Below are 25,905 nucleotides of genomic sequence, written 5' to 3'. Positions count from 1 at the left end.
TCAGTGTCTACCACCACATTCTGGGAAGAGACTGTCAGGTGCTGCACTGAGAGCAGCACTTGTTTAAAATGCCACTTCCTGGCTGGAGAGATGGCTTAGTGGTTAAGCGCTTGCCTGTGAAGCCTAAGGACCCCGGTTCGAGGCTCGCTTCCCCAGGTCCCACGTTAGCCAGATGCACAAGGCGCATGCGTCTGGAGTTCATTTGCAGAGGCTGGAAGCCCTGGCGCGCCCATTCTCTCTCTCTCCCTCTGTCTGTCTTTCTCTCTGTCTGTCGCTCTCCAGTAAAAAATAAAAAAGAAAAAATTAAAAAAAAAATACCACTTCCTCTGTAATGTCTCCTGGGCCTGACAGACTTGCTAGCAATTGCCTATCTCATGCTAGGCAGTTAGCTATCTTTTCTTGTCATATTGATGGATCTTGATTCTCCCAAGTATTTTCTGCCATGTGTGAAAAGAAGACTCACCAACCAAAAGTGAGAGCAGCATGTGGTAAAGGGGATAAGCACAGTCATTTAAAAGACATTTTGCTGGCTATGCCTTCTCTTCTTAGCACAAGGAAAGTAGGAACTTATCTCTAGACTTAATGACCTTCATATGCATAGGATTCTGACTTGGTTATCATTACCAGATATAAATTCCCTTCCACTAAGCAGGCCTCAAAGTCAATCTTACTTCCTTTTTTCCCCTTTTACCATGAGGTTCACTGAACCTAAAAGGTGATGGTTTATGAGGGAAAAATAGGAGCAAGGTAGTTTTTTGTTTTTTTTTTTTAATAGATAGTCATCTATAGAAAGGCATAAACAGAGGGAATAGATAGATGTCATCCACCTGCTTTGGCAAAACTGGAATTCAGTGTTTGATCCAGTCTTATCTTTCAGCAACAATGCCCTTTACTTCTTCCTCAATCTGATATAACTAGATATGCTGGTCCCTGTTGGGCCAATCCCTTGAGTCAAAGAAAAAAAAAAAAAAAAAAAACAATCAGCTTTCTTTCTTACTCAGCTGACCTGATGGTAAAGCCCATTCCAATAAGCTATAGAAAGGCTTGCCATGTGGGCAAAGAGTGTTTGTTTCAGTCTTGGCTGCTCATTCTCTTCCTGATGACTGAACTCCCAGGTCCTTGCTCTAATAAGCCTTTCCCCCATCCCACAGTGGCTGAGATGAGGGAGAAGGATTTTTTTTTCCCCTTTCATTTTGTTACTCTTTTCTAAGCTATGAGATTTTTTTGCTAAATGATTTCTTAGCTTCCTGTTTCCTGATGTGAAGGAGAAAGCATTTATACTCTCCTGCTCTACTTCCCACATGGGTGTGAATGTATCTCTTTAAATCTTTAGACTTGGTCTCTCAGGCCTGCCCTCCATGTATGCAAATATACCCATTTCAGACTTTCCATGGATATTGATTTTCCCCACATAACTCTTATAATTTAACTGCTTTGGAATCTGTTTCCTCAATTATTTGTTATTGGAATGGTGGAGAATCTGAAAGTTGGGATTCACAGGGCAGGGGGAAGATTCTCCTTGTCCCCAAAAATCCTGTAATAGTTTTGATATTCTATTTGAGAATGATCACACTGTAGTACTTATTCTAAGCTATGTATTTCTGCACTTACCTCTTCTCATTGTAGTAAGAAACTTCTGGAATAGAGCTTTCAAATAGTAATTATCTACGGGAACAAATACAGTTATTTAGAATGCAGTTTGGTATGCTGTCTATTTAGCATTTTCATAGTAGTAGTCCCCTTCTGCCCTGTTCAGGGCCTATTTCTCTAGCAGTACACTTTTAGCCAGGTTTTCAGTATGAGGCATGAATTCCCTCTTGCGGAATGGGCCTCACATCCAATCAGAAAACAGTTTACTACTCCTGTAACTCACACATCACTATTGTACCAGTGAGTATAACTTAATGGTTGGTTGGTTAGGGGGATATACAGTGTCCATACCTGGGTAGAATTATTGACTTCTCCCTTGGAGACTTACATGACACCCCCTGGTAGGAAGAAAACTAGCTGGTGGAAGAAGCTGAGAAAGCATCAAAATACAGAAAGCACCAGAGCTCAAACTGCTCTCTCCATACCTTTGGGCTGGAATTTAGATCCACCCACAAAGACCTTAGAGTCTAAGGGGCCATCCATTTAATATATTCAAACTACCACAACTCTTACCTTGTAATGTAATACTCACTTTTTCCTTTAGCATTTTTAGAGTTTCAGGTCTTACATTGATGTGCTTGGTTTATTTAGAGTTGATTTTGTGCAAAGTGAGAGATAAGTACCTACTTTCACTCTTCTACATATAAATATCCAGTTTGCCTAGCACCATTTGTTAAAGAAAGTCATTGACTTTTCTCCAATGCTTACATTTTTGTCAACAATCAGGCAGCAGAAAGGATTTATATCTATATCATCTATTCTAGTCTGTTTATCTGTGTGTCTGATTTGTGTCAATACCATGCTGATTTCATTAGTATGGCTCTGTAGTGTAAATTGAAACTTCTATGGAGTTACCAGCAGCAATATTCTTTAAGCTCATGATTGTTATGGCTATTTAAGGTTTTCTGTGATTCCATATGAAATTTAGGATCACCTTACAGAAGGAGGACAGGATTTCACAGTCATTACAAGGACAGAAAATTAATATCTGTGTAACCCCTCTCTATGTGATTACAGAGACCACATATCTATGTCTTCATTCATTTCTCTCTTTTCTTTTCACTGCTTTTTTTCAGAGCCTCCATGTGGGATCTCTAACCACTTGAGTGCCTTTCCTTGGCTCTGTACTTCCCTCAATAAATATAATCATTTGACAATTATCCTTTTCAGCCATTTTAAAATTCAAGTCTTGGATTAAAAGTAGAAATGGACCTAGGGCTTAGGGTTCAAGGACTTTCCTGGACCCCAAACACCACGTTATACTATAAAACATTGTAGTGGCCACATTAATTGGGTTATCCAGAGTACTCTTGGGTTCAATGGTCATCCATTTCTTCCTATGTCTGTGGCTGACTGAATAAAAATTTACTCTTGATTACTAGTTTTTCCACCTGGAGAAATATCTGTATGCCTTATTAGAGTAGCCCATAGCCTTTCATTAAACTCAGTAGGATGCTCATATAGGTTTTGGATAACTAATGAACATTTGGCATGATTAAGAGGATTGGAGTGGACTGTTCAAAGCTCTTCTAGAACACATGTTTGCAAATGTCTGTCTCCAATCTGCTTCTTTCCCTTTTTAAATTTCCACTCCATATTTCTAATCAGTATCTTCCAGAGGAATGACTTTAAGGACTGTGGGGAATAGAGATTGAACTATGGTCAGTTTTGTTTGTAGAGGCCTTTATTCTTGCTCTCATGACATATATAAGTCATCTCCATGTTTATAGCTACCCTTAGAGAATTTTTCATAAACCATGGTAATAGGTATTAGAAGCATGGTAGCATCCTTTTGCAGGTAGGTAGTTAGGGACACAGGCCTAAGAAACATAGGCATGAACCTGCCCTGGAGAAACTAGAAGACAACTCTAGCTAGCACAAATCCAAAACTGACTCATTATGATGCCAGTCAGTGGCAGTCCTTTGCTTTACTTCCTTGTTCTTCCTCCTTCTTGAAACCTTTCAGTGGATTATTTTCCCAGCAGTGGGAATCCATATTCCTTTGCCTTACTCTTTAGCCATTAGAAGCCCAAACATACATTCAAAGTAACCAACACAAGGATCCTGACTTGATGTCTAATTTACATCCTCAAGAGTACAAACTTTCTGGATCCAAGCCACCATGTGGTTACCCACACAGGACCTCTCCCAACTTGCAAATTTTCTGCTTTACTTTATATAAATAAAGCTTGCCCTGCTGCTATGTCTGCACTCATCACTCATTGCAAGACAAGAAATTATTTAGAAAAACAAAAACAAAACAAGTAACTCTCACTGTGGCTCACCAGAGCCAGAAGGTAATCCACTACAGTAAGGTTACAAATACATTTATGAGGAGAGGACAAGGTGACTTAGCTGCCTGGTCATTATTCCTGAACTTCCAGATTCTGATAAGCTTCCCTTTCATCTCAGCCCAGCTAGGGGTAAACCTGCTTGACTGCCTTTATACCCTCCTGCCCTTCACATGGCAGGAGCTCTCTGAACTTACTCTTCTTTTCTCTTGACATCTCTTTTCACATTTCTTCTAGACCTACATGGGCTCTCAGACCATGTGGGTATAACAATTTAATAATTAACTTTCTCAGTTTGGTTTGCCCAATTCTTTAGTTAAATACAAACATAAACCTAGAGTTTGGGTTCAAGGACTATATCCTGAACTCAGATACCCCATTTCATTATAATTTATAGTACCTTCCTACTTTTGATTACAGTATTTTACTAGATGGGTGGGAAACTGGTCATAATGAAGTTAGGAATGAGCAAAATATCCTTCAAGCCCTACTACTTCTCAGCAAAGACAACACACTATCTCTGTGTCACAGGCAGTGATCTAGATCATTATGATATAGAACGTGTGACTAAAACCAAGCATTTAACACTATATAATAGGCATCTAGTTAAATAGCTTTAGTGTTCCTGACTTTTAATTAAATCCAACTTGTAAATATGCACTGTGGTAAACATACTGCAGAGCAAGGCTTATTTATGTCATAACACACAATTACCTCCAAAATGGGTACTTTCTCTCAGTATGTGGTGTTCTTAGTTAGGTGATGGATTGAAATATAGATGTAAGGCACAGCATCACTCACTGAACTCCCACTTGCCCCTTACACCTGTCCTGTGGTCCTGCCTTCTTCCTTCTCCAATTTCTTTTTAAGCTCTTCACACAGTTATCAGTATAAAATAAAACATGTGTAATCATTTCCTTCAGTCTCTCACAGTGCCTTTGATTCCATAACTAATTATGAAGACTTTGAAATACAGAATCTTCAAAGTTGGAAAACCTGTGCTATTAACAGGTTTGTTCTTTGGCATTATTTGCCATTGATAAGGAAGTTTTAAAAATGTCAATCTAGGGGTTGTAGAGATTGTTCAGCAGTTAAGCACACTTGCTTGCAAAGCTTGCCAGCCTGAGTTCAATTCCCAAGTACCATGTAAAGCTAGATGCCAAGTGGTGCATGCATCTAAGATGCCAGTTCACCTATGACAATGGGAGGTAGAGCCATGAGAATCTGAAGCTCACAAGTCATGTACCTTGATGTTTGCAGTCTCACAGGATTCTAGAATGGCAAGAGATCCTGAATCAAAAAGGTAGAGCACAGACACCTCCGAGTTGCCCTGTGATCTTTACACATGCACTGTGACATATGCCCTCCCCAATAAATAAAAACATTAAGATAATATGTCAATGTAGTTGTGGTTATTGGAATGGATGTTCCCCAGTAGATATAATTTAGATCTCCAGCAGCCTAACTGTAGGAGTTGTCACTGTGGGCAGACCCTAGGGTCCAGCTATAAGATGTGTTTGGGGAAAGATCTGGAATTTCAGCCTAAGGTATGCAGAGAGCTATGTGAGTTTTGCTTGGGTTCCCTGATGTTTGTTTGCCAGTCTTTGTTCTTGCTTTTGGTGGTAGGTTTTCTCTTTTTCACCATTATGGAAATTCTCCTGGATCTGTAAGCCAGAAATAAATTCTTTTCCTCCTATAAACTGTGTCTGGTTTGGAAGTTCATCTCAGTAACATAAAGGTGACTATAACAGAATATTGGTACCATGGAGTGGGTTATGACTGCATGATGAACCTGACCTTGTAGATTTTGGTCTTCTGTAGCTTTTGTTTTGGAAGATACCTTCAAGAGCAATCAGCCAAAGTTTAGAGTATTCTGGTGAGAGTTTGAAAATGCTAAGTACAGGGAGAATTGTATTTGGAGGCTTTTCTTATGAAGTTTCAAAGGGGAAAGAAAGATGGCAGAGAACTTTGTTGGAACTGGACTACTGGCATAAGGGCTGACTGCATTCTGCTGCCCATTCCCAGAGAGTTTGTTCAAGGTTAAATTTGTAATGGACTGATGTTCTTGGCTAAAGATATGAACTGAGAAATGTAAGATTTACAACTGGAGAAATTCAAACAGGTTTAAAACTTACATGCATAGAGACTGGTTTTAGGTTACTGAAGCTACTTTTGTCAAAGACATTAGCAAATGTGAAGGAAGATGACCCAACTACTTTATATTGAAACAAATGACAGGATGCCTGAGGTGAATACTGACTGGTGAGAATGCAAACTCTATGGAAATTAATGAATTTGCCCTTTATGGCCACAATTTATTTTGTCCCTAGATTAAGAATATTGTGGTTCCTGGCTGCTTTTCTAGAGGCATCCAGGCAACAGTGGAGCAGGGTCTTGAGTGGCTGTGAGTGTGAGATTGGGTCAGAGGGCAGCTCATTTATTTATTGTGTGAATGGGCTTATAAGCATTCATGTAATGGCAGGAAAAGGTATGTAGTATAGGTCACAGGGGCATTGGCTGTGCAAAGGCTACTGGCTGATACCTCATTAACATATAGAGACCTTCCAGGTGAGCAGAAAAAGTCACATGGCCATGGGAAAACCAAAACCTAAGTCTTATCAGGATGTCCAGGTGCCCCTGGTGAAGGGAGGGAGCGGCCCCACTCCTGCTGGTCTCAAGGTGAAATTATCAGGGTCTAGGCCTGCTGCAACCTCCTGTAGCCTGAGGCCTTTAGCCATGCCTGACAGCTCAGGCCTACTTTATCTTCTAATGCCTGGGGCCCATAACTATGGCTGACAGGTCCCCCTTTGTTTTTATAATGCGGCAGTATCTTCACATTGAGTAGGGTCTTTGTAGTTTATCATAGGTTCAGACAGGGCTCGGTTGTGCATGAGAACCTGATTGGTAGTAACCTACCAATGTTAGTTATTTTTTGTATAAGAAATTCGATAATGTAGGGGGGGTTCACAAGTAACAGGGTTCTTATAGCCAAGAGGGGGCAAAGGAAGGGGAGGAGCCAAGTGACTAAGGGGTTAGAGAACCAGGTGGTGGGGTCCTCAAATTTATACTGGATGAGTAACTCCTTGCAGAGTTTTTTGAGGGTTTTAACATTTTCTTCAACAACATTTGATTCAGTGACAAAAAAATAGCATTCTTCTCCCAAGACCACACATGTCTCCCCATGTTCAGCAGTGATGAGGTCTAAGGTTCTGTGGTTTTGGAGAACCACACTCATGAGAGAGTTTAATTGTCTCTGAAGAGATTCAAGGTTGTTGCTGGTGGATACCATGGTAGGAGGCCAGTCGATATGCTAATGAACTTTCTTTGGTGAGGGGGCCAGGTAGAGGACTGTGGTACCTTATGTGTTGTGCAAATAAGGAAACTTATTCTTTTATGTATGAGGTTAGAGACTTTTATTAACAGCAGTGAAAGTGGATTTTCATTTAGCCACACAAATGAGCAAGTGAACCAGGGGAGCAAATTAACAGCATAAATACTATCTGAGAAAAGATTAAAGGGGACTTCTTCCTGGGGTGCCAGATATATGGCATATAGTTCCTTGTATTGTGGGGATCTATCAGGGAGTTTCCTAAAGTAGGTAGTTGGAGATCGACCCCCTGGGTGGTAGAGGATCATGCCTGCCCCTCTTTTTCCACCATCTGTAAAGATGGGGAGCACTCCTGCAATTGGCTTCCTTGAAAAGAGGCAAGGTGTAAACTATCTAAGGAGAGGTATAGCAGAGACCCAATTTTCATTAGAGTAGTTGTTATCAATTTAACTGGGGAAACCCACAAATTGGCAAATTGGGAATGGTTTCTACTTAGCCATTGTATGGTGGAGAGGGAAAGGGAGGCTTATGATAGTATTAGGCTCCTTGCCTAAAGTTTGGAGGGCTCAGTCTTGTCCAGTCTTGATCATGTCCAGGTGGACATCAATCTCTGTTAGTAGGTGTGGGGCAACATCGATGGAAGTGTGGAACCATTCCAAGACTGCTTAGGGTTGGTATAATGCTCCTATGACAGTTGAGGAGGAATTAATATCATGAATTGAACTGGCTTGTCTGGTGAATACTGGACAAGGGCCATATCAGTGAGCACACTGATTTTAGTCAATGTCTGTTTTACCTCTGGGCCTGGGGAGCAGGGGAAGATGGGTCTTTATCATCTGTTAGCATATCAAATAGGGATTGTAGGTCACTAGTAGGGATGGGTAGCCATGGTTGGAGCCAATTAAGATTTCCCAGCAAGCTCTGAAGTGAGGTCAGTGTGAACTTCTGGGGAAGGAGGTTTGAGAGGCTGAGCAGAGGTGAAGGAGAGTTCCATCCCCAGAAAAGTTATGGGTGGAATAATTTGGACCTTGTTTGGGACAATTTTGAACCCTGCCATAGTAATGGAAGGTATTAATTGGTTCCTTAGCTCAGCTGGTGAGATGGAGGAGTTTTCCATACCAAAATGCCACTCATACAATGGCAGACATTCAGACCCTGATCTAAGTGGGATTTTTTTTTTTTGACAAAATGTAACAGTTTATTTACTGAATTCTATTCCATTTCTTCTTTTTTATTTATTAGTTTTGTACTCAGTGAATACAGTCAAATTGGTACCGATGTTAGCCTCCTCCCTGACCTCCCTACTCTGTAAGGACCTTCCTTGTTGTGGAGTATGGGTCATGTATTGTGGGCTTAGCCATCAGTTATGAGTAGAAGGCAATGTCTCTGTGTCTCATGACCCAATGTGTGGCTCTGACATTCTTTCCATCCCCTCCAGCAAATTTCACTGAGCCATGTTGGGTTCATTTTAAGTCTGCATCAGTGATGAGGTCTTGGGAGCTTCTGTGTCTCTGGATATCTGGTTTGGTAGGAGTTGATTGTTCTCTGTGTTTATCGCCTTCTCCATTGTGCTGGTACCAAGTTCACCAAGAAAGCAGCACTCTTGCTTGTTTCTCTAGTTATTCTTAGTTTCAACTGGGGCCCTTTTGAGGTATTGTGTAGTGGTTCTTAGGATTTGTGTCTATCTGAAAAAGAGAAGCAAATTCTCTAATGGAGAATAAAGTTAGCACCAGATAAATGGGATAACCTTTTTTTTTTTTTTTTTTTAGAGAGAGAGAGAGAGAGAATTTAATAGGTATAGGCCCTTTTATAGCCCATGGTTGTTGGGAGCTTGATAATAGAGAGAAAGCTCATTTTTGGATATGATTCTGACTTGTTTTCCAGCTCTAGCTATGGGTTCCTTTTTACTGAGCAGATCAGGTAGCCAAATCAAGAACAGATGGTCTCCCACCATGGCTGTGTGCTGCTAATACACTTGTGTGAAGATGATGTCAGGTTGTTTGCTGCTGAGTGGCTTAGACCATGAATTGCTTGGACAGATATTGGTCATGTTCCCCTCAGTTGCTCATGTAGCACCTTTTGGCAGTAGATGTGCTAACTATCTTGGGACTGACTGTCTTACAGCTTCCAGCCATGTCACTCCATGTTACATGCCAACTGCATAAGGTGTCTTCAGCAGTAAGGTCTTACTACTAACATTTGGTGAGTCATCAAGTACTCTGACAGAAATCTGTCTTCTTTTGGGAAATTTGTAGGTCCCTCTGATCAAGAGCTCATTGTGGATGATGACCACATGCAGGTACTGGGCATTACAGGTCAGTGCCCAAGGAGAGAAAGAAGAGTGGGGCGGTTTGCCATGCCTTGGGGAAGAACTGTCCATTCAAAGCATTTAACTGGCCCTGAGTTATTGACAGAAGGGATCAAGAATGCAAAATGTTGTTGGTCTCTAGGATATAAGGGGATAGAAAAGAAGCAATCCTAATGTCAATAGCAAGGAGAGGAGTGTTGGTTGGGATGGACAATACAAGAGGAAGTCCCCCTTTAGGTGCACCCCAAATGAACATGTCCTTGTTGATGGCTCTAAGATCATGTAGTAGCCTCCATCCTACTGAATTCTTTTGAATTACAAACACAGGGGTATTCCATGGACTCTGTGGGGGGGCAGATGTGGTTAAGTTGGAGTTGTTCTGCTACTAGTTGGTGTAAGATTTCAAGAGGCCACTCTTCAACCCAGATCGGCTCATTGGAGAGCCATTCTAAGTAGGGAGTTTTGTATTCAACAGTGGCCTTTAGGATTGGGATTGACACCAGCAGAGGTACCTATCATACTCTTCTATTTCAATGCATTCTCCTTCTATAGTGCTGGTGATGACTAAGTCTAGTGCTTCAAGGATGTCTCTTCCCAGCATATTAGTAGTTACATCAGCCACTAGGGGTCTGATAAAACCCGTAATTCCATGTGGGTTCTTCCATTTGAATGCCTCCTTGGTAACATATCCTTGTGAAGGGCCTCCTATCCCCATTAATTGGGGTCCAGGGAGTAGTTCCCAGTGTTGGGGGACCTCAGATTATTTTAGAATTGCATTATCTGCTCTAGTATCAATCAGGCACTTGAATATTTTGCCTTCATTCTCTAAGGGCCTTAGATGGGTCCCTTGCTTGTTACCCAATGTGTGTTATGGGTGTTCCTTTTGTTATCAGGGCTTCCCCTTTTGAAGTTTAAAGGCTCCAGGGGTTTGCCATCTTTGTCTTATCTCCAATGAAATCCCTCGCAACATCTAGGGAAAATCATTTTTGGAGAAGTGGATGAGCCTGAACCTTTAGTGGGCTGGTACTGAGGACATTTCCATTTCCAATGGCCTTTCTTCCACTATTGAAACATTTTCCTTTAGGCCTCAAGGCTACAGAAACTGCCTGTGCTAAGGAGGCAGCCTTATGTGAGTCAGTCCTGATATCCTGGGTAGCAACTATCAATTTATCATAATGTTCATCCTTAAGGCCTTGACAGATCAGTATATACTCTGAGGTCATGCCCTCCCAAATGTTGTTTTTGAGGAGGAGGTCCCTGGCAGTTGGGTTGGGAATTTTTCTTTCTAGGTTTGTTTTTGTTCTTCATATAAAACCAGAGAGGGTTTCATATGGTTTTCTTTTTTTTTTTTAATTGTTATTAACATTTTCCATGATTATAAAATATATCCCATGGTAATTCCCTCCCTCCCCACCCCCACACTTTCCCGTTTGAAATTCCATTCTCCATCATATTACCTCCCCATTACAATCATTGTAATTACATATATACAATATCAACCTATTAAGTATCCTCCTCCCTTCCTTTCTCCACCCTTTATGTCTCCTTTTCAACTTACTGGCCTCTGCTACTAAGTATTTTCATTCTCACGCAGAAGCCCAGTCATCTGTAGCTAGGATCCGCATATGAGAGAGAACATGTGGCGCTTGGCTTTCTGGGCCTGGGTTACCTGACTTAGTATAATACTTTCCAGGTCCATTCATTTTTCTGCAAATTTCATAACTTCATTTTTCTTTACCGCTGAGTAGAACTCCATTGTATAAATGTACCACATCTTCATTATCCACTCATCTGTTGAGGGACATCTAGGCTGGTTCCATTTCCCAGCTATTATAAATTGAGCAGCAATAAACATGGTTGAGCATGTACTTCTAAGGAAATGAGATGAGTCCTTTGGACATATGCCTCGGAGCGCTATAGCTGGGTCATATGGTAGATCAATCTCTAGCTGCTTTAGGAACCTCCACACTGTTTTCCACAATGGCTGGACCAGATTGCATTCCCACCAGCAGTGCAGAAGGGTTCCTTTTTTTCCACATCCCCGCCAACATTTATGATCATTTGTTTTCATGATGGTGGCCAATCTGACAGGAGTGAGATGGAATCTCAATGTAGTTTTAATCTGCATTTCCCTGATGACTAGTGAAGTAGAACATTTATTAAGATGCTTATATGCCATTCATATATCTTCCTTTGAGAACTCTCTATTTAGCTCCATAGCCCATTTTTTGATTGGCTTGTTTGATTCTTTATTATTTAACTTTTTGAGTTCTTTGTATATCCTAGATATTAATCCTCTATCAGATATATAGCTGGCGAAGATTTTTTTCCCATTCTGTAGGTTGCCTCTTTGCTTTTTTCACTGTGTCCTTTGCGGTGCAAAATCGTTGTAATTTCATTAGGTCCCAGTGGTTAATCTGTGGTTTTATTGCCTGAGCAATTGGGGTTGTATTCAGAAAGTCTTTGCCAAGACCAATATGTTGAAGGGTTTCCCCTACTTATTCCTCTAGCAGTTTCAAAGTTTCTGGTCTGATGTTAAGGTCTTTAATCCATTTGGACTTAATTCTTGTACATGGCGAGAGAGAAGAATCTATTTTCATCCTTCTGCAGATATTTATCCAGTTTTCAAAACACCATTTGCTGAAGAGGCTGTCTCTTCTCCAATGAGTATTTTTGGCATTTTTATCGAATATCAGGTGGCTATAGCTACTTGGGCTTACATCTGGGGCCTCTATTCTGTTCCACTGATCTACATGTCTGTTTTTGTGCCAGTACCATGCTGTTTTTGTTACTATGGCTCTGTAGTATAGGGTAAAATCAGGTATGGTGATACCACCAGCCTCTTTTTTGTTGCTCAGTATTATTTTAGATATTCGAGGTTTTTTGTGATTCCAAATGAAGTTTTGGATTGTTTTTTCTATTTCCATGAAGATAGCCTTTGGAATTTTGATAGGGATTGCATTAAATGTGTAGATTGCTTTAGGTAAGATTGCCATTTTCACGATATTGATTCTTCCAATCCAGGAACAAGGGATGTTTCTCCACTTTCTAGTGTCTTCTGCAATTTCTCGCTTGAGTGTTTTAAAGTTCTCATTGTATAGATTCTTTACTTCCTTGGTTAGGTTTATTCCAAGGTATTTTATTTTTTTTTTGATGCAATTGTGAATGGGAGTGATTCTCTGATTTCATCCTCTGTGTGTTTGTTGTTAGCATATATGAAGGCTACTGATTTCTGTGTATTTATTTTGTATCCTGCTACATTGCTGTAGGTTTTGATCAGCTCTAACAGCTCGCTAGAAGACTCTTTAGGGTCCTTTATGTATAGAATCATGTCATCTGCAAATAATGATAACTTGATTTCTTCCTTTCCAATTTGTATCCCTTTTATGTGTGTCTCTTGCCTTATTGCTATGGCTAAGACTTCCAAAACTATATTAAATAGAAGTGGGGACAGTGGACACGCTTGTCTTGTTCCTGATTTTAGTGGAAAAGCTTCCAGTTTTTCCCCATTTAGTAATATGTTGGCTGTAGGCTTGTCATAAATAGCCTTTATTATATTGAGATCTGTTCCTTCTATTCCCAGTCTCTGTAGGACTTTTATCATGAAGGGATGTTGGATTTTGTCAAATGCTTTCTCTGCGTCTAATGAGATGATCATGTGATTTTTGTCCTTCAACCCTTTTATGTAATGTATTTCATTTATAGATTTGCGTATGTGGAACCATCCCTGCATCTCTGGGATAAAGCCTACTTGGTCAGGGTGAATGATCTTTTTGATATACTCTTGTATTCTGTTTGCCAATATTTTGTTGAGAATTTTTGCATGTATGTTCATGAGGGATATTGGTCTGTAATTTTCTTTTTTTGTTCTATCTTTGCCTGGTTTTGGTATCAGGGTGATGCTGGCTTCATAGAAGGAGTTTGGTAGAATTCCTTCTTTTTCTATTTCCTGGAAAAGCTTAAGAAGCAATGGTGTTAGCTCTTCCTTAAAAGTCTGGTAAAATTCAGCAGTGAATCCATCCGGGCCTGGGCTTTTTTTGTTGGGAGATTATTGATAACTGTTCGGATCTCCATGTTTGTTATAGGTCTATTTAAGTGATTAATCTCATTTTGATTTAATTTAGGTAGGTCATATAGATCAAGGAAATCATCCATTTCTTTCAGATTTTCATACTTTGTGGAGTATATGCTTTTATAGTATGTCCATATGATTTTTTGAATTTCTCTGGAATCTGTGGTGATGTTACCTTGTTCATCTCTGATTTTATTAATTTGTGTCTCTTTTCTCTTTCTTTTGGTCAGATTTGCTAAGGGTTTATCAATCTTGTTTATCCTTTCAAACAACCAACTCTTTGTTTCATTAATTCTTTGGATTGTTCTTTTTGTTTCTATTTCATTAATTTCTGCCCTAATCTTTATTATTTCTTCCCGTCTACTAATTTTTGGTTTGCCTTGTTCTTCTTTTTCCAAGGCTTTAAGGCGAAGCATTAGGTCGTTTACTTGCGCCCTTTCTAATTTCTTAATATAGGCACTTAAGGCTATAAATTTGCCTCTTAGAACTGCCTTCATTGTGTCCCAGAGATTTTGGTATGTTGTGTTCTCATTATCATTTGACTCTATAAATTTTTTGATTTCCTTTTTGATTTCTTCATTGACCCACTCATTATTTAGTAGTGTATTGTTTAGTTTCCATGATTTTGTATATGCTCTATAGCCTTTCTTGGCTACTGATTTGTAGTTTAATTCCATTGTGGTCAGATAGAATGCAAGGAATTATTTCAATTTTCCTGAATTTGTTAAGATTTGCTTTGTGTCCTAATATATGGTCTATTTTAGAGTATATCCCATGTGCTGCTGAAAAGAATGTATATTCTGCAGCCTTTGGATGAAATGTCCTGTATATATCTGTTAGGTCCATTCCTTCTATGACCTCATTTAGTCCAGATGCCTCTCTGTTTATTCTTTCCCTGGATGACCTGTCAATTGATGAGAGTGGGGTGTTAAAGTCACCCACCACCACTGTGTTTGGTGTTATCTGTGACCTTAGTTCTAATAGTGTTTGTTTGACGAATTTGGGAGCCCCCATGTTAGGTGCATATATGTTTAGGATTGTAATGTCCTCCTGTTGGAGTGTGCCCTTAATCAATATAAAGTGACCTTCCTTATCTTTCTTGACTAATGTCGGACTAAAGTCTACCCTGTCTGATATTAGGATAGCAACCCCTGCTTGTTTTCTAGGCCCATTTGCTTGAAGCACCGTCTTCCAACCTCTCACCCTAAGATAATGTCTATCCTTTGTAGAAAGGTGAGTTTCTTGGAGACAACAAATTGTAGGATCCTGCTTTTTAACCCAGTCTGCAAATCTATGTCTTTTCGTTGGGGCATTGAGACCGTTGATATTAAGAGATATTATTGAAAGGTGTGTATTTATGTTTGCCATTTTTGTGTGTGTGTGTGTTTGTTACTGGTTCTACCTGTGCTTTCTTCTGGTAAATGGTATTTGAGTTATAGCTTGTTTTTTCTAGGTTCCTTATATGTGTGCTTTTCCTTTTGTTCAGCATGGAGGATTCTATCAAGTATTTTCTGTAGAGCTGGTTTTGTCTTCAAATACTCCTTTAACCTGCTTTTGTCATGGAATGTCTTTATTTCTCCATCTATTTGAATGGATAACTTTGCAGGATAAAGTAACCTTGGTTGACAGTTGTTATCTTTCAGAACTTGGAATATATCACTCCAAGTCCTTCTGGCTTTAAAAGTTTGTGTTGAATAATCTGCTGTAATCCTGATGGGCTTGCTTTTGTAGGTAACTTGATTTTTCTCTCTAACTGCTTTCAATATTTTTTCTTTGGTGTGTGTGTTTGGAAGTTTGATTATAATATGGCGAGGAGAGGTTCTTTCTGGGTTTTGTCTGGCTGGGGTTCTAAAGGCTTCCTGTATCTGTATTGGCACCTCTTTCCCAATTTGGGGGAAATTTTCCTCTATGATTTTGTTGAAGATGCCTACTATGCCTCTGGAGTGGAGTTCTTCTCCTTCTACTATGCCCTGAATTCTTATATTGGATCTTTTCATAGTGTCCCGAATATCTTGAAATTCCCACTCATACTTTTCTATAAGTTTGTCTTTCTCTTGTTGGACTGCATTAGGTCTGCCACCTGATCTTCTAGCTTAGATATTCTGTCCTCTCCCTCATCCATCCTACTGGTGAGATTTTCTACAGAGTTTTTTATTTCATTAACTGTGTTCTTCATTGCTAGTAATACTGACTGGTTTTTTTTTTATTATTTCTATTTCCCTATTTATGTATTGTATTGCCTTCTTTATTTCATTAAATTGGTGTCCTGCCTCTTCTTTGATTCCTTTGATTTCCTCTTTGATTTCTTCTTTGATTGTTTTCATGTGTTCTTTGACCTCTTTGAACATATTTATAATTATTCTTTTGAACTCTTTCTCAGGCATTTCTCTAACTCTTTCTTACTGGAGGACATTTCTGATGCATTAATACTTTTAGGTGGATTTATATTGTGTTGCTTTTTAGTGTTTCTTGTGTTATAATGTATATATTTTTGCATCTTGGATTAAGTTAATGCTTGGATTTTCTAGCTAGCTGTGTATTCTTAGCTGTATCAATTGATTTGATGTAATATATTTTCAGGGTAGTACCTTAAGGTGTTAGGTGTGGCTCTTAAGACTCTCAGAGTATCTACAAAGATGTTCTTAGGGGTTGAGTTTCCCTGCTATAGGAGTATTCAAGCAGGCTGAGTGGAATAAAATACAGGTAGATTCTAAAATTTAACTAAACACTGTACACATTCAATCAAAAACAGCCCCAAGTATGTATGCAAGAGTAGTTATTATAATGACCAGATCCTCTATCAACAAAGAGGTTTAGATTTCTGGTCTGTTGAGGGATCCAAGTCAGCTTGTGACCAAGTGAGACCCTTCCCTGGTGCAATCCCAGTTACCTTGGGTGATTTTGGTCTCAGTCAAGTTGCTGCCTGGGTTGTCGGGCTGGCTGTCCTGATTTCTGGAGCTGGGCACTTGCTTTTCCTATGGGGCGAACCGAGCCGCTGCTGCTGCCTCTGCTGCTGCCGTAGCTGCCACCACTGGAGCCACCACCGCTGCTGAAGCTGCCGCTGCCATGTCCACTGCCGCTGTTCCCCCCGAAGCCGCTGCTGCGGGATCTGCCGCCGCTGCCGCTCCTGGGTCTGCTGCTGCTGGGGCCGCTGGTACCGGTGCTGGAGCCGCTGAAGTTGCTGCCTAACTCTGCTCCTGCTTGGGTCCCGCTGTCAGCCCAAGTTGGCGTGGCCGGGTCCCGGGCCGCTGCTGTGTTCGCTGGAGCTGGGTTCAGGCATTGGGGGAGGGGAGAGAGCCGCGGCTGCTCTGGTTGTCTCACTGCTCCACATGTTCTTCTACCTCGCGGTCTTCTCCTCTGCTGCTCGCTGCCGCTCTCCCCTCACGTTTCCCGAGTTGCGGAGAGTGCGGTGTGAGGGGAAAATCCCGCACCTGGCTTTTCCTGCGGCTCGAGCCGAGAGTCTGGTGGCTTTCTGCTGCACCGTGGTGCGGCGGTTGGCCGAGCTGCCAGAGCCGCTTTTCCCGCCTGTGCAGGCTCTGGATGCTCTATAACTCTTCTACTTCTCCGCTGCCGCCTCAATTTCCTATACACCTCACTTTTTAGTAAAAGTGTGTATTTTGCTGAGTTTTTTTTGGTCTTTTTCCCCCCTAGGCTGCTTTGGCGTGGTACCTATGCCGCCATCTTAACCACTTCATATGGTTTTTGATGGAGGAACAGCAAGGAGGAGGTGTTATCTTGGGAGATAATTCTGTCCCATGCTTTAGCCTCCAGTGTCCTGGGGCCCATAACTATGCCCAACAGAATATGGTTGTATTGGGCTGGAGAGATGGCTTAGTGGTTAAGTCACTGGCCTACAAAGCCAAAGGACCTTTGTTCTATTCCCCAGGACCCATGTAATCCAGATGCACAAGGTGGCACATACATCTGGAGCTCTCTCTCAAATAAAATAAATAAATAAAAAACAGAATATGGCTGTGTCCTGCACACCTGGTATTGTTTTTGGAAGCATGAAAAATGTGTGGAGTGGGTCATGAAGTGCAAACAATTCCAGGAGTCCCTGTTGAGATGCAGCATGAGGCAGGGTGTCATGGCCCAGATAAAGAAGCTGGTGAAGTCATTAGAAGATGGACTGTGGTTTGTAATGGAGACCTGAATATATCTTGGATATACCAGAACTATGCAAGTTCTACCATGGACTGCTGTTGGCTAGGGATAGAAGATTGCCCTAGCTACTTATCACTGTAGGGGCAAAAATGGAAGATCTAGAGACTTGTCAGTGGTCACTGATTATTGATATCTGACTTGGACATCAGATGCTTGTCTATTGGCTTTTGAGTTTGCATTGGTTCAGTGTCTCCTTGTTGTGCCTTATAACAGTTGGAAATGTTTACTTTGTGCCATTATATGTTAAAAGTGTGTAACTTGTTTTGATTTTAAAAGTCTTACAGTTAAGAGGCCATCTTAAGTCTCAGAGGAGACTTCGGATGCTGGAACTATCTTAAATTGGTAAAGATTATGGGGACGTTTGAAGTTGAACTGAATGCAATTTACAATGTGAGATGGTTATGAATATATTGGGTCCCAGTGGCAGAATGTGGGACCTTGTATGGATGTACCCCAGTGGATTCTGGAGTGTATTAAAGCTTATGATTTAGATCTCCAGCCACCTGGCTGGAAGAGGTCTTACTGTAGACAGATCCTAGGATCCTGCCCTGTGATGTATTTGGGGGCAGATCTGGAATTCCAGGCTAAGGTATGCAGAGAGAAGTCTGAGTTCTGCCTGGGTTCCCTATTGTTTGTCTGCCAGTTTTACCCTTGATTTTGGTGCTGGGTTTTCTCCTTTTTGCCATTATAGAAATTCCCCTGGCTCTGTATATCTGAAATAAATTCTGTTCCTCCTATAAACTATATCTAGTTTGGAAGTTCAATCCACCAATGTGAAGGTGACTATAACATAAAATTACATAGTTGAGTAATCAGCCAATTGAACAGTTTTTAATTATATTCAGTGTTTGAAAAATTCTTGAGCAATAGAAATTTTTTATGGGATGAAATTTAACTTTATTCTCATTAAGGAAAATTTCAAATTTGAAAACTGTTGTGATTAGGTAAGACCTATGCTACTATCTCTTCCTTCTCCTTACCTCTGAATCATTCATGACTATGTGTTTCAAATGTAAACCCCAAGCTCTTGTTACAAGAAAAGTTTTGATTCCACAGCCTAGATAGAGCCTAAGATTCTGTGTGTGGCAGGACTTCAGGAGATAAGGACACTGTTGGGTTTTGGGATCACACTTTGCACAGCAATGTCACAGGGTCATTTGTCATCATTGCAACTTTTAAAGCTTTGTATCTGGTTTTGTCTCTTTTTCCCATTTAATTGGCACACATCAAGAGATGCTTTGTAGATAGTGTGGCATTAGAAAGTTACTGTCTTTCCACTGCCAGCATTTAATTAAGGTCATTTCATAAAATGCCCTAGAGAATCCAGCTCAAATATTTCTCATGTCACATTCTAATTCAGTAATCCATTCCTATGCATAGATATGTCTCTGTCAGAAGTGACTTTTTATTCCTTTAAACTCACATGAACTGGTTTAATGTCTTCCTTTTCCTTTTCTCTGTGAAGCTGATAACCTATGAAAGCCATGGTTTTCTAATTTGGCATAGACAGATTATGGACAGTGACATGGTACCAAGTTCTTAACAGCTGTGGCTGTGGCTGGGAGGTTCTGAGTAGTCCATGTGCACTAGGACTCTATTTTCCTTCCTGTTGTTTTCATTCAGTCTTGATGTGGTTGTTGTAATTATGTATCACCTCTTACCAACCATATTCTAATTGCTCCATTTATTGCTAGAATTGTGTGGTAGTTTGATTCATGTGTCCTCCATAAACTTAAGTGTTCTGAATGCTAGGTATCCAACTAATGGCAGTTTGAGAATTAAAGCCTCCTTCTGGAGGTTGGAGGTGGGCTTAGGGGTATTTTTAACCAGCTTCCTTTGGCTTACGTTGTCCATCTGATGTTGGCCAGGAGGTGATATCCATCTTCTGCTCATGCCATTATTTCCCCCTACTTTCATGGAGCTTCCCCTTGAGTCTATAATCCAAAATAAACTCTTTACCACAAGTTGCTCTTGGTCAGGTGTTTTATGCCTGTAATGTGAACCTGACTGCAATATTTTGAATCAGTAAAAAATATGTGTGTTGCAAAAGCATGAAAAACTGAGTTTGGAGCCCCAGAACCCGTGCAAAACCAGATGCTCTAGTATGAGTATCTTTCATCTCATTGCATTTATAATAGGAAGGAAATCAGAGACCAAAGCTCATGGGCCATTTAACCTGGTAGAAATGTATAGGAAATTTGAGGTGTTTTGAGGGTGATGTAGTCATTCTTGGGGTTCCAGACACTTGTGTTCAAGCAAGACTTCCATTGAATTAGTGAGCTCCGTGATTTTATCTCATGAAATTAAAGAATGGCATCTGTGGACCAGAGGATGAAGTTTAGAAGTATTTTGTTATACAGATTATCGAGCTTAACAGAAGGAAAGAATACAGCAAGCAGGAGGTTTGGAAAACTGAAAAATCCATCTAGAGACCCTGATTGGTGTCTTTTAGGAGAGTTTTTTGGTTGGGCCCTATTCTAGTTTGATCTGTGTTTCCATCATAAACTTACGCATTCTGAATACTAGGTCCCCAAATGGTGGCAATTTGGAAATTGACGTCTCCTGGAAATAGTGTATTGTTGGGGATGGGCTTATGGGTGTTATAGTCAGCTTCCCCTTTTCAGTGTTTGTCACAATCTCCTGTTGCTGTTATCTACCTGATGTTGGCTAGGAGGTGATGTCCACCGTCCATTCATGCCACCATTTTCCCCTGCCATCATGGAGCTTTACCTTGAGTCTTTAAGCCAAAATAACTCTTTCCTTCCACAAGCTCCTGTTGATTGGATGTTTCCTGCAACATAAAGCTGACTGCAACAGTAAAATTTGTATTGAGAAGTGGGGCCATCGCTGTAAGAAACCTACTTGTGGCTTTGGTCATTTGGTATTGATTTGAGGGAGGAATATGGGAAGATTTGAAACTTTGACCGGAAAACAGCAGTGCTGTAAGTACAACTTGATGAAGATTCTGGTCAGAGATGAAAGACCTGAATGTAGTAAGGAATATGGACTATGAGGTTTGGCTTATGAGGGCGAGAAAGATCTTCTCCTAGACTAGGCTAGAAGCAGTTTGTGTAAGAGGATTGCTCTTATGCTCATGTTCTTGGAACTTATGAAGGGTTGCATTGCATAGAAATGGACTGGTGTGAGCAGAGGGATATGGAACAGAAAAAAATGATATCTTTGGGCTGAAACTGCTGCCCATTCAGCTGAAATTTTTTGAGAGATTTCAACTATTGAGATTGGACAAGCTGTCCTGCATTGAGATAATAGGAAGAGTGCAGACTCTTTTGAAGTGGCCAATATGGTGAAGGAGTGTCCTGTTCTTCAAAGTCTGTTTTATTTCCCCTTGAATTAACAAGTTGGTAGGCCACCTGGTACTATGTAGTATAAGAAATGTAGGGAAAAGAGGGTCATTGAATTCATAACACAGTTTTGGTTTTTGGAAATGACCATGGGCAGTGTGAAGCAGACTTATTTGAATTCCTCTGTGGAGGCCTGCTGAAGCAATGAGAATGAATCATGGGCTACTGTAGAGACCTGATAGAGATGTCAGTACTATGGAATGGCTTGCAAGGAGAGCTTCAAGCAACAGATGAAGTTTTCAAGGACTGTGTATAGCCTAGATAGAGGGGTAAAATTGGAACTCCAGAGACTCTTCACTGGTTTGAATTATCAGGTTGAAGGCTTGTCACTGACTAGAGTTGTCAGACTTGGAGCTACAGAATTTGATGTTTGCTATTTTTGTTTTGAATCTTTTTTTGTTTGTTTATTTTTATTTATTTATTTGAGAGTGACAGACAGACACACACACAGAGGCAGGTAGATAGAGAGAGAATGGGCGTGAAGGGAAGCCACTGCAAACGAACTCCAGATGCATGCACCACCTTGTGCATCTGACTTATGTGGGTCCTAGGGAATTGAGCCTTGAACTAGGGTCCTTAGGTTTCACATGTAAGTGCCTAACCACTAAGCAATCTCTCCAGCCCTATTAAAAATCTTTTATTGGTTTAATATTTCTTTGCTATGCCTGATGCCATCTTTTGCAGTGTAAATGTTTATTTTGTGCCATTATGGGTTGTTCTCTCTTTTTGGTATTATAGGTCAGTTAGAAGATCTTGGACTATGGGAAGGTTTGAATATTATTGGAATTAATAAAAGACAATTGGAACTTCTAAAGTTGAACTGGATGCATTACATTCTAAACAAACAGTAATAACTAGTGTTGACAAGGTTTCAGAGACACAAAGATTCTCGTATATCACTAATGACAATGTAAAATAGTATTTATGCTCCAGAAAACTTCTGTGCTTCAGGAGCAGGGAAAGTTCAAATTGTCCCCCAGAAACTCAAGTGTTTTGAATGTTTGGTTCTCAACAGATAGAAATATGGGAGGTGGAACCTTGCTGGAGGAGGTATGTTGTTGGGGGTGGGCTTAACAATGTTGTAGCCAGTTCACTCTTGCTAGACTTTGGTTCATTCTCTTACTGCTGTGTTTCACCTGCTGTTGCAGAGGTGATGTCCAGGCTTTGCTCAAGGCTCCAGGCCAAAATAAATTTTCTCCCATCGGCTGCTTTTGGTTAGGCACTTTATCACAGCAATGAGAATGTGACTGTAGTAGAAAATTGGTACTCAAAGAATGGGGTCATTATTGCTAGAAGAAAGATGGTGTGGCTTTTGGCTTTTTGGAACTGACTTGTGTGAGAAATGTGGAAGCAATTGAAACTCTGGCCTAAGAGATGCCTTGTATAAAAACAGTGCTTGTTGGAACATTCTGGTTAGAGGTAAATGCAGAAATGTGGACTGTGTAGTCTAGTCTTATGAGGGGAAGAAGGAAATTTATTTGTGACTGGGCTAGATCTAGTTTGTGTAGGAGGTGGGCTGTGATGTTTCTATGTCCTAAGAACTTAAGTGAAGCTAAATTTAAAGGTAATGGCAGAAAATAGAGAAGATGGACATAGCATAAAAAGAAGTAAAAGCTAGGAAGTAGACATCAGGCTCATTCAGCTGCAATTGTTTGAAAGATTATGATTGGGCCAGTTGTTTCACATTGGGACTATAGAAAGAATGCTGACATTTTTTATAGTAGGGTAAATGAATGCTGAAGGAATGTCCTGCTGAAGAAGGCAAGTTACTGGGGGCAAATCTGATTGCAGCCAAAAGGTGTGGAGAGAGGGACTTTGAGCTCTGGTGGTGTGGGCCTGCTGGAGTTGGTGTTTTGCTTGTTGCACTTGTTATTTATCTGCTTGCATCTATGGAAGTAAGCAACTTTTTCCACTACTATTGGCACTTTCTCTGGATCTTTAAACATGAAATACACCCCTTTCTTCCCTAAACTGTGTCTGGTTGAATGTTCATCCCAGCAACAAGGAGCAGATTACAACAGAATTTGGTATCAGAAAGTTGGAGTTGCTGCTGGGATGAATCTGATCATGCAGAGTTTGGTCCTCTAGAACTTTTGTGCTTGAGGAATGTACATGGACTTGGTACACACAGCTATAGAAGTCTTATAGATTGGTAAGCCAAATTTCATGAAATTGAAATTGCTAAATATGGAGAGAATTGTGTTGGCTTATGAAGTGTCAAAGGGGAAGGAAAGACAGCAGAGAACTTTGTTGGAACTGGGCTACTGGTACAAAGCCTGGCTGTATTCTATGGTCCATGCCCAGAGATTTTGATTGAGGTTGAATTTAAAAGTAATAAACCGAAGCCGGGTGTGGTGGCGCATGACTTTAATCCCAGCACTCGGGAGGTAGGGGTAGGAGGATCGCCATTAGCTCAAGGCCACCTTGAGAATGCAAAGTGAATTCAAGGTCAGCCTGAGCTAGAGTGAGACCCTACCTTGAAAAACCAAAAAAAAAATAAAAATAAAAAAGTAATAAACCAATGTGCTTGGTGGAAGATATGGAACGGAAAGATGTATAATTTTTTAAAAAAATATTTTATTTATTTGTTTATTTGATAGAAAGAAACAGATAGAGAGAAAGAGAGAATGGGCAGGCCAGAGCCTCTAGACACTGCATATGAACTCCACACACAGGTGCCCACTTGTGCATCTGGCTTACATGGGTCCTGGGTAATCAAACCCAGGTCCTTAGGCTTCATAGTCAAATACTGTAACTACTAAGCCATTTCCCCAGTTTCCAAAGATATAATTAAATGGTGGAAAAACTAGAGCAAGTTTAAAGTTACCAGCATAGAGCCTTAGGTTGCTAAGGCTGCTATTGTTAAACAGATTACCACCATGAAGAGTGGCCAAATTGATTTATATTGAAACAATTGAAAATACATCTGGGATGAATTCTACCCAGGGAAGGTGGAATGAATAAGAATGCAAACTCCTTTGAAAGGAGATGACTGAAAGGAAGATTTATGATATGGCAATCTGCTTTTGAAAGCCACAATTTATTTTCTCCTGGTATTAACAAAAATGGCTCTGCCACTACACACTTGGCATTGGTTTTGGAAGAATAAAAAATGCGTGGAAGAGGATCATGAAGTGCACATGGTTTCAGGAGTTGCAGCTGAGATGTGCATGTAAATTAGGGCAATGTCCCTTTGTAGAGAGACCAGTGAGGCCATTGTAAGGTTGACCATGGTGGGCAATGGAGACCCAAAGATATTTATGGACATACCAGGACTGTGCAAAGGCCATTGTGGAGCACTATTGGCTTGGGATAGACATTTCCCTGTATACTCAGTCCAGCTGAAAGGAAGGAAAGAGAAAATCCAGAGAGTGTCTTCACTGGTTATGGATGTTTGACTTTACCTATAGATGTTTTATGCTTACCTTATGATTATTTTTGAAAAATATTTATTTATTTGCAAACAGAGTGATGCAGAAATAGAGTATATGGGAATGTCAGGGCCTCAGGACACCACAAAAAGTCTCAAGATGCATGCACAACTTTGTGCATTGGCTTTTATGGCACTAGAGAATCAGATCTATGTCATTGGACTGTTCAGGCAAGCACCTTTACCACTGAACCACCTTTCCAGCCCTTGTTATGCCTTTTTACAATGGGAATCTTTACTTTTGCCATTGTGTTTTGGAAGTGTTGGACCAGAGTCAGGCCTGAACAAATTAGGGCAATGTAGAAATGAAGAGAGAGAATATATGACCTCAACATCAGGCTATCTTTATTGAAGTGGAAGTGATTAGCAAATGACAGTAAGCTTTCCATGGGTTTGAAGCTACCATGTTCAAACACAGCTGGACTGGATATTTAAAGGGAAGGGACAAGCAGGGTAGAGAATTGGGAAAGAAAGAGGAAAAAGAATGCAATTGGAATAGGGTTATTTCCTTTGTTGAACTGTTTTTATAGATATGACTCTTAGGTCTGGCTCTTAAGTTCTTTTTTTAAATTTTTTTTTGTTTTTATTTATTTATTTGAGAGTGACAGAGAGAGAAGAAGAGGCAGATAGAGACACACAGAGAGAATGGGTGCACCAGGGCCTCCGGCCACTGCAAATGAACTCCAGATGTGTGTGCCCCCTTGTGCATCTGGCTAACGTGGGTCCTGGGGAATCAAGTCTCGAACTGGGGTCATTAGGCTTCACAGGCTAGTGCTTAACCACTAAGCCATTTCTCCAGCCCTGGCTCTTAAGTTCTTAATGATAGCCTGCTTGCACAGTTTGGGGAAATGGCTCCTGTGTAGCTGGTACACTGGTTCCTGTGGTGCAGATGACCTTATCAGGCTACAGTTTGGGAAGTTCTTTACAACACAAAGAAATTTCCTCTATATTAAAGTATATTCCAGGGTGATTGCTGGAAACCACATACTTACTAACCCTTACAAAAGGATGTAACTTGTTCTGACTTTACATGACTACAAGTTAAGAGAAGTCTTGAATTTCAGATGAGACTTTGGACTTTGGAATAGTCTGAAAGTTGGTAAACATTATGATACCTTGGATGTTAGACTGAATAAAATTTTAACTGTGTCATTGTCATGAGTCTATGGGGACAGGGGCATAAATTAGTACTTTTAATGTAAATATAGATCTCCCATAGCCTCAGGTATTTTTTGATTAATTTAAAACTTTCTTCCTAAGTCTCCAGCAGGCTTCTAGAGCCCCCACTGCTCTCAGGATA

This window comes from Jaculus jaculus, chromosome 1, assembly GCF_020740685.1.
Source record: "Jaculus jaculus isolate mJacJac1 chromosome 1, mJacJac1.mat.Y.cur, whole genome shotgun sequence".
Lineage (NCBI taxonomy): Eukaryota > Metazoa > Chordata > Mammalia > Rodentia > Dipodidae > Jaculus > Jaculus jaculus.
The sequence above is the reverse complement of the archived record's forward strand: the minus strand, read 5'-3'. Positions refer to the sequence as shown.